Below are 14,678 nucleotides of genomic sequence, written 5' to 3' on the forward strand. Positions count from 1 at the left end.
GTTAACAAGTAAAATAATAGAAGTTGACTGTCAAATTTGATTTTTTTAAAAATCTAGTAATATACTAAAAATAAGAGATAAACCAAAAGTGTAAATATGGTCACAAAAGTTGAAAATTAATGGATAAATAAGTTATGGCACACACACACACACACACACACACACACACACACACACACTGGAACATAATAGCAAACCATGTTTTTGCTTTGAATCAAACAGTATAAAAATCTGCACATGAACCCACATGTACACAAGCAAAATCTGTCATCTGTTCACAAAAAAATTTAGGTAAGTTTTCTTTCCCTTTTCATTTTTGGGATTTATTGATATAAAAACTAAAAGGATACAATTCCACAAATTCTCACAAATTTAGCTGTTTGTAATCACCAAAATCAAGATAAAAGTTGTTTACATCACCAAAGAATTTACTCATGCCCTTTGCAATCATTCTGACATTTCTATGCCCTACCTGTTACAATCTCATATTGTGATTGTAGAAATTGTCTTTTTCTCCTTTTAAATCTGTTGACATTTTCTTTATATATTTTGAGGTTCTATTGTTAGATGCATCCATCTATATAAGTTACTGTGGCCTCCTGATGAAATTTCCCTTTTATCATTATAAAATATTCATAGTTATTTCTGATATTGCCTGAAAGTCTATTTTATAAAATATTACTAACACCCCATTTTTTGCTTAAATTATTATACTACACTTCCCCCCCCCCCCCTTACTTACATTCAACACTTTGTATCATTAAATTTAAAGGATGTATCTATTAGGCAGTATATACAAGACTAGCATTTTTTTTTTGTTGTTTTAAATTTTTTTTTTCAACGTTTATTTATTTTTGGGACAGAGAGAGACAGAGCATGAACAGGGGAGGGGCAGAGAGAGAGGGAGACACAGAATCAGAAACAGGCTCCAGGCTCTGAGCCATCAGCCCAGAGCCTGACGCGGGGCTCGCACTCACGGACCGCGAGATCGTGACCTGGCTGAAGTCGGACGCTTAACCGACTGCGCCACCCAGGCGCCCCAAGACTAGCATTTTAACTACTATGTCACTTTTTTATTTAAATAAGAGTGTTTTAGAGCATCAATCTGTAATGTGACAATTTTCATTGTTGGATTTATCATTGCTATTTTATTATAGACTATTATATACTATTTTTTTATTTTGGTTATTTTTTTCCTCTGTTTCCCCTTTTCCTTTTTTTTTTTTTCTTTTTGACCTTCTGATTATTTGGCTATATTTTAGTGTTTCATTTTAATATATCTATTTGGCTTTTTGACTATAGTGCTTGTATAATATTTTTAGTGGTTATTCTAAAATTTACATCATGCATATGTAACATTTCACAGACTACTTAGAGTGAACATTGTGCAATTTTATGTAAAGTGGAGAAATCTTGCAAAGTCCTTGCAATGATAAGGACAGGTCCTTAACCCTGTCCATCCCTGACACTTATGCTGTAGTTGTTATATATATTAGCCTCCATATATAGACAACCCACCAGGCAATACCATAGGTATATATGTAAAATGTCCATATCAAGGAAGATAAAAAATGAACCAGAAAAGATGATAAAATATATATAATGGATTTTGGGAAATCAGGAAACATGAATGGTAGATGAACATATGAAAGTTGCTAAAATTCATTAGTGATTAGGGAAATGCAAAATTAAAATGTTATTATATATCATATCTATGTATTATTTCATCCATCTATACTATAAGGGTATTCTATTTCATACCCACTAGAGCAGCCAAAATTCATTCTGACAAAACCAAATTTGTCTAGGATGAGGATCTTATATGCTAATAATGTAAGTTAGGGTTAGGATTAGAAAAAAAATTCCTTAGAAAATAAATTGACAATTCTAATAAACTTGCAGGTGAGCATCTTCTTTGACTCAAAAAAATCATGTCTAAGTTTATATTCCAGGGCAACTGAAGAGTAGATATACAAAAAAAATAAAAAATGTACTTATTATTATAATAAAAAACAAACTATTCTTTAGTACAGCAGGAAAATATGATCTTTCATTAACAATGTACCTATTTCTTTGATGAGAATGAGAATTATGTTTTATTCATTGAAAATTTGCAGTATCTATGACACAAAAATGGATTTTTGAAACAGAGTGAGTATTCACGTAAATCTGAAGCTCTACGAAGCATTCCAAGCTAAAGAAATAAATCAAGTCTCTTGTTGTCACTATTGATAATTAAAAGCATAGATGTAGATATAATTACCTAAAGAGAAAGTTTAAAGCAAAAAGAAATCAGAAGTCAGGATTGGAATGTTCACGAAAGAGAAAAAGTGTTTTTGTAGAATCCACATTAAAATACTGAGGATAGTGCTCAACCATTAAGTCAAAAATATGGTTTTGAGTTTTAACAACAAGAAATTCATCGATGATTATTTGAGCAGCAGTTTTCATGAAATGACGGATGGAAATAGCTAGGGGAAAGAGATAAAATAAAGCCAGTATGTATACATGTCATTTAAGAACATGGAGTATGAAATGAAATAGAACACACAGGTAGCAGTATAAAAAACAGACACTTCTCCTGATGATGCCTTCAATTCCCTTGCTTAGTTCTGATTTCTTAGTACTCTCTTGGCTACATTAAAATTTTCTACCGACTGTGTGTCTGCTGTAGCATCTGAATGTCTAGATAAACACAGGCAGCTATGCTGACTTGTCTAACTTTACATTTTTTAATCACTAGACCCAAGTGGACCCTTATGTCCCCTGGAATTCATGCTAGTCTCCCAGCCTTTTCACTCATCTATGTTTCATACAGAAGTATCAAGAAATGTAAGTTCTTTACAAGGTACCTTTTTTTTTTTTCTTGCAGTCAAAATTAATAGTCTTCCTAAATACTAAGTAGAATGTTCAAAGTAGTGTAAATTGTTACATTTATTGCTTGGTATAGCAACATAGTGTGTGTTTGTCTCTTTCTCTCCTTTTATTCTCTGTCCTGTAAACACTAGTTGCCTGGATCCCTCCTGACAAATAGCTCCATTCATCCCTCTGGACTCTCTGCTTGATTCTGTGTGGTTCCTCATTCCTTGCATTGCAGCCTGGATCCTATGTAAGTAGGGCCCACCTCCTTTGTTTTTAATACTTGAGAGGTCAGTGTCTCATTCCTTCATGTCCAGTCTCTTGCAAATCATTGTTGAATGTACTTTCTCTGTTTTGTGATTACTACAAGTGGGAAAGTAGTTCAGTTTTTATTACTCCATCTTGTCCAGAAGTGAAAATGAAGGGAACATGGGTTTCTTGGCACAGAATTTTGCTGCCTATGAGAACAATATTGGTGAAATCACTAATACATTATTTAGAAGTGGGGAATAACCCACAGGACCATATGATAGATTTTAATCCCTAGTGAGGTAAAAACAAACAAAATATTAATTCCCTGGACCTTCCTCTACAGGCTCTGGATTTCCTAGGGAGTTTCTGGCTAATAGATCAGTTATCAGTGGCAGGATTATTACCAGTGCCCTCAAGCAGTATGGGAAATACGTGCAAACTGTGCTCTATATTTAAAAAAGAGTTTCTTCAAATCATGAAGATTATAATGTGTTCTTCTTGTATGCCTATGACATATATCACAATTCTTGTATCCCATCATTTTGTTATTGACAATACATGTTGCAGTGTGTGTAGGATGCTTTTGAAATTTTCTTATCTGGGAACCACTTTGACAAATTCTGAAAGTATCCAATATTAATGTTTTATCTGTTGATAGCTCAAAAGTAACTATGATTTTCACTGATTTTATGTAGCATATATTAAATAATATGCATTAAATGTTAAAAATAAGACAAATTAACCAGAATCCTTAAGTAATCACAGGAGAAATTTATGTAAGTAGTTGTGTGTGTGTGTGTGTGTGTGTGTGTGTGCGTGTGTGCATATATATGACCATATGAAATAAATCCTAAGAAAATCAGCTGTAGGGAATTATATTAATAAATCCACATTCTTGACTCTACCTAATGTGTAAAAGTCATGTATATTTTACATACAATGTACTTTTCAAAAATTATTGTTTTATGTAGAATGATGGCTTTGTCATTTTACAAATTCATAACATCAATGTTGAAATAGTTTTCTCTGAATATTAATAAATTAGAACAAAGTGAATATTTTAAAATAATGGTTAATGCAAAAAGGTGTATTTTTGAATAGCTTTGCTTTTTCTCATATTTAATAGGGGATTCAAGTAAATTGATCCAATATTTATTGAGAAATGGATATAAAATGGGATATAAAAGCTGATTTTAGCTAAAATGATAATGTGAAAGCTCTTCAGAATGATAAAAACAACATAAAACTGAATTCATGAATTTAGTTTTGTATTTGGGCTTGAACATTGGATGAGTGAGTTAGCATTTTGTAGTTCTGTTTTTTCTTTCTTTTTTCCTCTCTTTCTGCCTCCCTCTCTCTATTTATACTTCTTTTTTTTCTTTTCCTTCCTTCCTTCCTTCCTTCCTTCCTTCCTTCCTTCCCTCCTTCCTTCTTTTTGAAATACTCTTTTAAATTGGTGAGATTGTATTTAACACAGCTTGCACAGTACTTATCTCTACTAGATGCTTTATAAAAAAAAAATACCTTAATTCTCTTTTGAAATCCATTTATTATTTCTGGACTGTCATTAGTTTACAATCAAAATTTGTACTATTTATTTTGAATTAAGGACAGAGTTGATTTCCACACTGGAAAAAATCAATAAATATGCAGGGTTTTAAAATTTTGTCTAATGAAACTTTTGCTCTTGGTTTAGGTTTTTTTTTTGTTTCTTTTTTTCTGATGAGCAGATTTCCATGTGTGAATGATTCTCAATTACCTCATCATTTCCAGCTATCTTCAGTAATGAATTTATTTTTTAATGTTATTTAACTTTGCTCAGTTTGTTGAAATGATTACTGTACCTTGAATGGTATTTAGCATTTCCAAGTTCAATTTTTTTTCTTGAAAGCTTATTCTAAGAATTTTTTTTAAATATCCTGGTAAGGTAAATAATGCTTTGCAATCAGCTTAGCATAAAATGCCTTTGCTGCAAAAATAATTGATATAAATCAACATTATACATAAAATATTATGAATTCCAAAAGCAGTGGTCTGCATTTTAGAGATTAAAACAAAACAAAACAAAAATAATGCATTCTACTTTTAAAGTGATAATCCTAATTTACACAAATGCTTTCCTTCTATAATACATAAATAAAATGTATTAGTATATGTTGTAATGGCTTGTAACAGTTATTTTAACATGTGGGAATGTATTTTTACCAAGTAAACCTCAAAATGTTTTAGATATTTTTACCAGTAGTAATGTAGTAGTATTATCACCATTATTTATTTCTTAGTCATCTTTATATTATGGTAAATAACAATATTTTAAAGATCTTGGCATTTCATCATTACTTCAAAGAGTAATTTATATCAGAAAAGAAGATATAATTCACATAATACCTTTAACGACTTTTTATCAGAACATAATACTACTCCTTAACATTATTTCTGATATTGTAGGTATTAGAATAAGACTATGTGCTTTATTGTTAATAAGTAATATTATTAAATACTTTAACATTATATGATTTTTCAAAAATATGTATTCATCAATGTGCCTAGGGAAATACTTCATCTAAATGTACCCTATTATAATGTTCTGTATTGGATTAGTAAGAGGAGAGAAACCCATGTCTTCTGTACAGAATTTTCATAGAGTCTTAAGCAACATAATAGGCTTTTGTTGTTTGTTTGTGTACTTTTTTTTCTAAATCCATATGTAATAGATCTATTCCATGAATGCGAATTTTACTGAATATAATTTGTTCCTATTATTTTTAAATTTATAACTGTTCAGCCCATTATTAAAGCTAACATAATCAGAATTTAAGTACCATCAAATTCATGGAAGCTCTATCTTTACAATTTTTCTTACGTTTCATTTCATTTTGCTATAGACTTCACATAGTTTGCTTCAACAGTTAGTGTGTTCATCAGATAACCAAAATCATATTGGTCATTGGGAATTTTAAGGAAAATGCTAATTGCAATATCACCATGAAAAAATTACCTAGTCTTAATTTTGTCCTGAGATTGAGCACCTGACTGCAATCGCCTGGAAAGACTGTGAAATTTCTTTTCAGTGCAGACGTTCTTAAACTCATTCACTGAAACAGTTTCTAAGTCAGTTTCCAAAAGTACCTAGGTGAATTCAGTGAAAAGTTTCTTAAGGCACCTCAATTATTGCATGCAAAGATTTGAAAGTTACAGTGTTTTTCTCTCCCTAATACTGCTTTACTCATTTCCAGAAGGGGGATGCTTATATTTTCATTAGCATGAAAATGACCATGAAAATCATTTGTCTCACAAAGAGAAAAATTTTTAAAAATCCCACCAAAAAGTAGAGAATCAACCTGCAACAAAATTAATTGTAGTAACGGCATTTCTCTTTGCAAGTTATTCAGTTATTCACCTAAATATGAGCATTTGTGTTTTGATCCAATTCTCTGCAAAGTCTGTTGGAAAAAGGGGTAGGAAATTTTCTTCTTGTCCCTTAAGAGAAAGAGACACAGAATGAGAATGGTCTTTTGAAGATGAACCACTCACTTCTGACTCGTGTGACTTTTCGCTGTGGAGATGTGACACTTGCAGTAATCTGTGACCTGGATAATAGAGTTTCTAACCCAGGGAAGATGCCAGAATGGATCATTTGTTGAGGTGTGGGTCTTTGGAGAGCATTATGAGCTTGATAAACAAGCCCTGGGGGCTTCTGCCTTGGATTCATTATTAAATAACTATACATTGCCTTCTGTTTTAACTGGAATCTCAAACTGGGGTACTTGTACCCTACGGCAGGGAGGGGGAGTTGTTTGAAGACAATCCAAACAGTAAAAATGTATTTAGCAGGGCAGGTGGGGGAGGAGTGAAATCAATTACTAAATGCACTCCTTTTTTTAAACTGGTAAGTCTAAATATTCACTTTAGTTGGCATAATTCTAGTTTTGCATCTCATTTTATGATCGCTCTTCTACTCTAAAACAGAATGACAATATCAAAGAAGCATACAAATTCTTTTAGGAAAAAATATAATGAAATTTCAGCTTTTGACAATGGCTGACTAAACTGTCATATCAATTAAATAATCTGGACTGTGTGTGTGTGTGTGTGTGTAAGATTGTGTCTGGTGTTTGAATGTTTGTTTCAATTGCAAGGTAGAAAGTCATATGATAATAATAACTACAAACTAGACTACCTACAAAATTATAGATTTTTAAAACTCATTATTGGGGCGCCTGGGTGGCGCAGTCGGTTAAGCGTCCGACTTCAGCCAGGTCACGATCTCGCGGTCGGTGAGTTCGAGCCCCGCGTCGGGCTCTGGGCTGATGGCTCAGAGCCTGGAGCCTGTTTCCGATTCTGTGTCTCCCTCTCTCTCTGCCCCTCCCCCATTCATGCTCTGTCTCTCTCTGTCCCAAAAATAAATAAACGTTGGAAAAAAAAATTAAAAAAAAACTCATTATGGAATTGAGGGCTTAAGGAAACACATGTACTAAAATCCAAATAAGTAACAAACCCTCTTAACGTAGAAAGGGCCTATGTCAACTTTCATCTTTGCTAGAGCAGCAGGAAAAGGAAAGGCTGCAATAATCCTAGGGTAAGAAAAGAACAGCTGAACTTCTTTTTGGTTTTTTAAATATTTTTGATGTTTATTTTTGAAAGAGAGAGACAGAGTGCGAGTGGCGGAGGGGCAGAGAGAGAGAGGGAGACACAGAGTATGAAGCAGGCTCCAGGCTCCAAGCTGAGCTGTCAGCACAGAGCCTGACGTGGGGCTCCAACCTACAAAACTGTGAGATCATGACCTGAGCTGTAGTTGGATGCTTAACTGACTGAGCCTCCCAGGTGCCCAAGAATAGCTGAACTTCTAATGATTTCTTAAAGTTTGAGCATATGCCAGTGTGATGACTTAGAATCACTTGCAGCCCCAGAGATAAGGGGAGTCTGTACTCACTTGTTAACTTTTCTATGCAGGCATCTACCAAACACTCGTGAAAAAAGATTAGGGACAGTAAAAGCTGAAAGATAGCCCTCACTTGAGGCCTGGAGAAGCCTGAGGATAGGTCATGAGTGCCTCTAGACTATCTATGCCTGTGGGAAGCACTGGTGATTTAGGAGAAAAATGTCCTGAAGCATAGGCACGGCCACAAGGGGCTGGGAGTTTATTATACCATCCATGCACTGGGGGGTCTTCACTGAATATGAGGCAAAAGCTACCAGTAGATGAGTGAGGTGAGGGATGTTGAGAAACAGCCATATTGCCAGGCTGCTCAGGCTGTAGGCAGGGCAGAAGTGAAGAAAACCTCTGGCTTTCTCAGATCAACTATGAACTGTTACCATCAAAGTCCATATTAAGAACAGTCATCATTGAAAAATAAATGTGACATAAAGACACTTTCAGACAGCTTAAATGCTGTGAGACCCATCCAGTTAACAAACATGTACCCACAGCATTTTCGAAGATGATTTTTGGACTGCAGGGAAATTGTACCAGAGAGACAACCAGAAAATATAATGCGTGAGTAAATATAAAAGGCTCTTTAATATTGAGATGTTAAATCTCTGTAAAAGACTATCAACTTTACAGAGTAAAAATAACAACAATGCAGTGTGGTTTCACAGCATATGTGGAAGGAGAATAGTTCACAACAAGAGTACAACGTATGTTGGGAATAATTGGAGGCGTATTTTTGTAAAATTCTTACATTATGTGTGAAGTAGCAGAATATTTTTAAAGATAGCTATGTTAAGCTTAAGAGGCATATTGCAATATGGAGAACACAGCAAACACCACACAATCAGGCCTAACTAAATCAATAGAGGAAAAATTGGAAATGAAGCAGATGCCTGATGCGTTGAAAAGAAGGAAGGAGATGAAAAACAAAGAAATAAAGAGTAAATGGGAAAAATAGAAAACAAACATCAGGAAGATAGACTTAAACTCAAATGTTTCACCAAATATATTAAATGAAAGTATATTAAACACCCTAATCAAAAGGCAGAGACTGTTAAAAGGAACTATGGTATTTAAAACATAATCTTTAAACCTAAGGACACAAACATGTAAGTAAAAAGATGACAAAATATATATCATGCAAACATGAGTGATTGGAAAATTGGTATGGTTATATCAATATTACACAAACTCTACTTCATGAAAAATAGTTTTTAGGAAGAGATAAGGACCTATTATGATATTAAAATGCTAAATTCCAGTGGAATGCACATACCATATTCATTCAGATTGGTAATGTTTTCACAATTTTACCAAGAAAACTCAAATTTTGAGCTATATCCGGCTATTTATTAAATCCACTTGGGGTGCCTAGGTGGCTCAGTCAGTTAAGCGTCCGACTTCAGCTCAGGGCATAATCTCCCGGTTTGTGAGCTCAAGCCCTACGTCAGGCTCTCTGCTGACAGCTCAGAGCCTGGAGCCTGCCTTGGATTCTGTGTTTCCCTCTCTCTTTGCCCCTCCCGTGCTCATGCTCTGTCTCTCTCTGTCTCTCAATAATAAATAAACATTAAAAAAAAATCCACTTGGATATTCTCCTAAAACAAATAAGCAAACTTAATGTCTATTCTCAGGGTGCCTGGGTGGTTCAGTCGGTTAAGTGTTGGATTTCAGTTCAGGTCATGATCTCACAGATCCTAAGTTTGAGCCTCACATCAGGCTCTCTGCTGTCAGCATGGAGCCCCTTTAGATCCTCTGTCCCCCAGTCTCTCTGCCCTTCCCCACTCTGACTCTTTGAGAGAGTCTTCCTGTCTCTCTCAAAAATAAATAAACATTAAATGTTTAAATTAATATTCATTCTCAGAGGTTAATAAAAATCTTCATCTTTAAGCCCCAGAAACTGCAGGCAATTTACACAAATGCCCCCCCACCCCGCTTCTTTTTTATGTATTTTCATAAATTTTAAGTTTTAACTGCAGGTAAGAGATGTTGTTACAGTATTTTCTATTTATTTACCTATTTCTGCCTTATTTTGTAACCCTTACTTTAATGTGTGTCATACTTCAGTGTGTAGTATAACCTGAGAATCTTGTTAGTAAGTAGTCTGAACGCCACCTCCTAAAATTCATTTTCATCAAGTTTGTGATGGAATTCAAAACTGGTATTTTTAAAAATTTCCCCTTGTGATTTTGAGGCATGTGAGCCAACAGATATATTTGGAGAAACACTATTCTAGTCTTTACTGTAAGGTTGTTTGCCAGACTGAGTTTCCTCCAGAATGTGGCCTCTTTCTTCATTTTTCATTATCATTCCACTAGATTGTAGCTCCTGCGATCTATATAATAATTGCTATTCCGTTCCCCTGGCAGAAGGGGGCACTCTCTACCCCGCATCTGAGCCATAAAGTAGTGGTCAGAGGAGAACTGTAAAATTCTAGTAAGGAAACACAAGATCGGTGATCATATAAATTTATATTAATATAAGTCGTGTAAAGATACAATTGTTACGCTTGAGAGTATTTCATGGTTATGTTGGAAACAGCATGATACGTCAAATTATGTGTCAGGTAAGAAGTGTACAAGGTATACGTGTCAGATAAGTGTGCGTGATATGTGTCAGATGAGAGGTACACAGATAGAAGTAAACAATGGGGATGCGAAGGGACCACCGTACCTTTTGATAGAAGAGTATGATATAGAACAGGGACTTGGAGACGGCACGGTTTGTTTTCTTGGTAATGTTGTCATTGTTGTCATTTGTTAGAAGTTGAGGTGGCTTGTTGTGCTGATTGAACAATTGATTTGGGTGGATATGAAGGCACAACCTGTTTAAATTAATAAAGCAGCTGGAACACGGACCCAACGGACTCACGACATTTTGAAACATGTGAACAGTGCGTCTTTACCACCCTATTCTGGGTTGGTTTCAACAGCCAGCATCTGTGTGCCTTCTCTGAAACAAAATACGAAATGTTTGCTTTATTTAGATATTTCAAAGTAAAGCGGATTTTAATCCTTTTAAACATATTATTACCTTAAATATATGACAGTAACGTTGACAATTCTTCCATTCTTCTCTTCCCACACTTCCAGGGATAGGCGAAGAACTCCGTAAGCAATGATTTGCTCAGGCCAGGCAAGGAGGGCGATAGGATTTATATAGTTCACGCAGCACGCGGCTTCGTGCCACGTTCCTTTCGAGCCTTGAGATGTTTGGAAGCAGTTTTGCTAACAGTGGGGACATCCACTGCACTCCAGGCAATCATCCAGGTTTAAGGCAGATACAGTCTTTCTAACCCAAGGAGGATCAGCTGTATGCCCAACCTACTGTCCAAGAAAATCGCATTCGTTTTGATTAACTGATCTCCTAATTCCACTGTCCCTCACACTTCTTTATTATTACAGTACGTGGCTCACTTGCTGTTCACATCTCTACTATCCTATTGAAAGATACCCTAACACTTGTCTTTAGTTTTATATCTCTCATGAGTTTTTGACATTTTTCATGAAGAAGTCATATCAGAGAATAGATGACAGACAAAAAGGGAAACAGCATTTATAATTGACTAATAATTGTTGAAATGCATGCCCCTTAAAGTGGAGATTTAAGGGCATCATAGAATGTTTGGGAAACAAATGAGCAGTTACTGGAGAGAAAATAAATGTACTCATGAAGTAGTAACCAAGTCTATCACTGAGCAAGTGCATTTTATTTTTTATAAATGCACTGTTGGTTAGCAGAGAACACAAAAGGAACACTGGTATTAAAATGCAAATTAACGTCTGGCATAAAAATATTGATATTTCTCCAAATATTCCTCAAGGTGATTTTTGCCCATTCTAAGACTTACAGTTATTTGATGAAACTTTCAAAATTACTTATTAAAAGTAATGTTAATACTTAAAAGTAATTTTCCCAGCAAAACAAATATTAAAAAGATAGAATACAGTGATGATTTTTCTAATTTAGCATTTTGTCATTTGAGAAGTAAGACTATGTTTCCCGATTATATGCTCTCTGTAGAGAAATGTTAATAAATGGATGTGTAAATTACTTTTACTTATCTCAACTTTTAAATATAAAACATAAGAATTATAAAATGATACAATGGACAGGCTAAAAATACAACATTCAGGTATTATACATAGTAGATGCTAAATAGTTCATTTGTGTATTTCTGATGCTGCAACTTTCATGTAAATAAATGGTAGCTCCCAAATGGAATATGTAATATTAGGCACATAAGTCATATATATTCTCACACAATTAAAATTAGTCAGTATGCATCACTTGTTAAGTGGGTTAAAACAAAAATGAGACTTCATGTGCAGTGAAAAAAGTATACTGGTTAAATAAATTTTACAATAATAAGTAATAATATGCTGCTAAATTTATTTTTGCATGTATAATGGCTTTTTTAAATATCTCATACCAAATGATAAAACATCCTTCATGAAATTGTACATTTCTGTGAGAAGAATTTATAAGACAAAAGTGACTGGGGAAAGATCTAGATATGACAATTATATCATGGTAGCAAACTATTACCGGGTTATTGTCTATGTAACGAATGCTGCTTTCATTTCCATTGTTGAGGACTACTATTAATTCACACAATGTGTCTTGTCCTTAGGAAGGCAGAAATTGCAAGGAATGGAGCAGTTGCCACTTGCTAGAGTTTCCCCACTTGATGAGACGTAGAAAGGCTTTTTCTTGGAAGTAGAGAGTTGGTGGAGGATGATGCAATTGTTATATGGAGGCTATAAGAAAAATTGATTCATTTGTACCAGTTCTAACTTTAATTATTCCACTTAACACATAAGAATATATCCTATTTCAGTGTTCTGCCGCTGTGACATTCTCACATTACAAGAAAATAAATTTGAACAGAATTCTTGCTTCTTCATTTTTTATATTAAAACAAGGAAGCCTCATTCTGCTATTTTGACCCTTCCAAGATTTCTTGTAGATAACGGAAAGGGTCGCGAGAGAGCTAGATTCTCAGTAAGAAAGGTTTAATGAATGTTGCAGAGGGGTAATTTGCATGGAAATGACATTTTTTGAAGTCTGAGGAATGTAACAAAAAGAGAAAAGGAAACAACCTATCTTCAGCCTGATGACAATGTTTATAATGAGTCTGAAAAACAGTAGAAATTTAGCCAGCTTCTGTAGTATTATAATCTGATTTTGATTTCTATGGGAGCTTTTTAAGTAGGTAGGGATATGACTAAAGAAATTATATTTGAAACTCTTCAATTAAACTAAGGACTGATAGAAAATAGTTCATTTATGCTCTGTTAACTGCGTATATGATCATCAATAATGATGCAAACCTGTTGATACTTTCATATTTTATTCTCAAATTGAGAGCAGTAAATTTAATATTAGTTCAGATAATTCTGTCACATACTCTCACTCTGTATGCATATAGATGTAAAAATGTAACTATTTTGTATGAATATACAAATATGCAGGTAGATAGATACAATGTTTCACTTTAGATTTTTTTTTTTCAATGTTTATTTATTTTTGGGACAGAGAGAGACAGAGCATGAACGGGGGAGAGGCAGAAAGAGAGGGAGACACAGAATCGGAAACAGGCCCCAGGCTCTGAGCCATCAGCCCAGAGCCCGACGCGGGGCTCAAACTCACGGACCGCGAGATTGTGACCTGGCTGAAGCCGGACGCTTAACCGACTGCGCCACCCAGGCGCCCCTACAATGTTTCACTTTAAAAAGAGTAGTGTTGACAAACTGGAAAAGCTGCTTGGAAGAAAATACGGAGTATCTCAAGCATTTCCAAAAGTTAATATTTATCATCTTGGCATACATTCCAGAATGTTATTAATAAGTATTAGTTGGGAATAAGAAACCTGTGATGTGCTGAATTTATAAATAATTGTTTGTCTTAGGTCAACAAGGGATTTTCCTATATTTCCTAACTTTAACACCAATGTTTTTGTCTCACTGTTGATTTGTTTTTCAACCATTATGTAATATAATGGGTAAACTGAGGATATTAGTTTGTGTAACAAATTAAAAGTTCTCAGTTAATATAAATGGATACTTTGAATCTTCTTTAGCTACTACATTATTTAGATATAGATAGAAGATAGATAGATAGATATAGATTATAGGTATGGAAACATCTACATACACACATATATACATAAGGGGGAAAATCCTTTATGTTAAACCAAAAAAAAAACAAATGGAAAACAGAAAGGAATTTTTCTTATAAAAATATGTATCTTGGGGTGCCTGAGTGGCTCAGTCAGTTAAGCATCTGACTTCAGCTCAGGTTGTGATGTTGAGGTTTGTGAGTTTGAACCCCACTTTGGGCTCCGTGCTAACAGTGCAGAGCCTGGAACCTGCTTCAGATTATCTCTCTCTCTCTCTCTCTCTGCCCCCCCCCCCTCAAAAATAAGTAAACATTAAAAAAATTTTAAACTCTGGATCTTGGTGTTTAAGGCACTCACCCATTGTGTTAAACATTTGTTATGAACTGTTACTATTGAAAGGTGTCATAAGGTTTTAAAGGCTAAGGAATAAAAAAAAAAGTCAACATGACATTTTATCTTGCAATAAGCAAAGGGACACTGGCAGTGCTAGTCCATCAGTATGCTGATGATACTCAG

This window comes from Felis catus, chromosome A1 (genome assembly GCF_018350175.1).
Source record: "Felis catus isolate Fca126 chromosome A1, F.catus_Fca126_mat1.0, whole genome shotgun sequence".
Lineage (NCBI taxonomy): Eukaryota > Metazoa > Chordata > Mammalia > Carnivora > Felidae > Felis > Felis catus.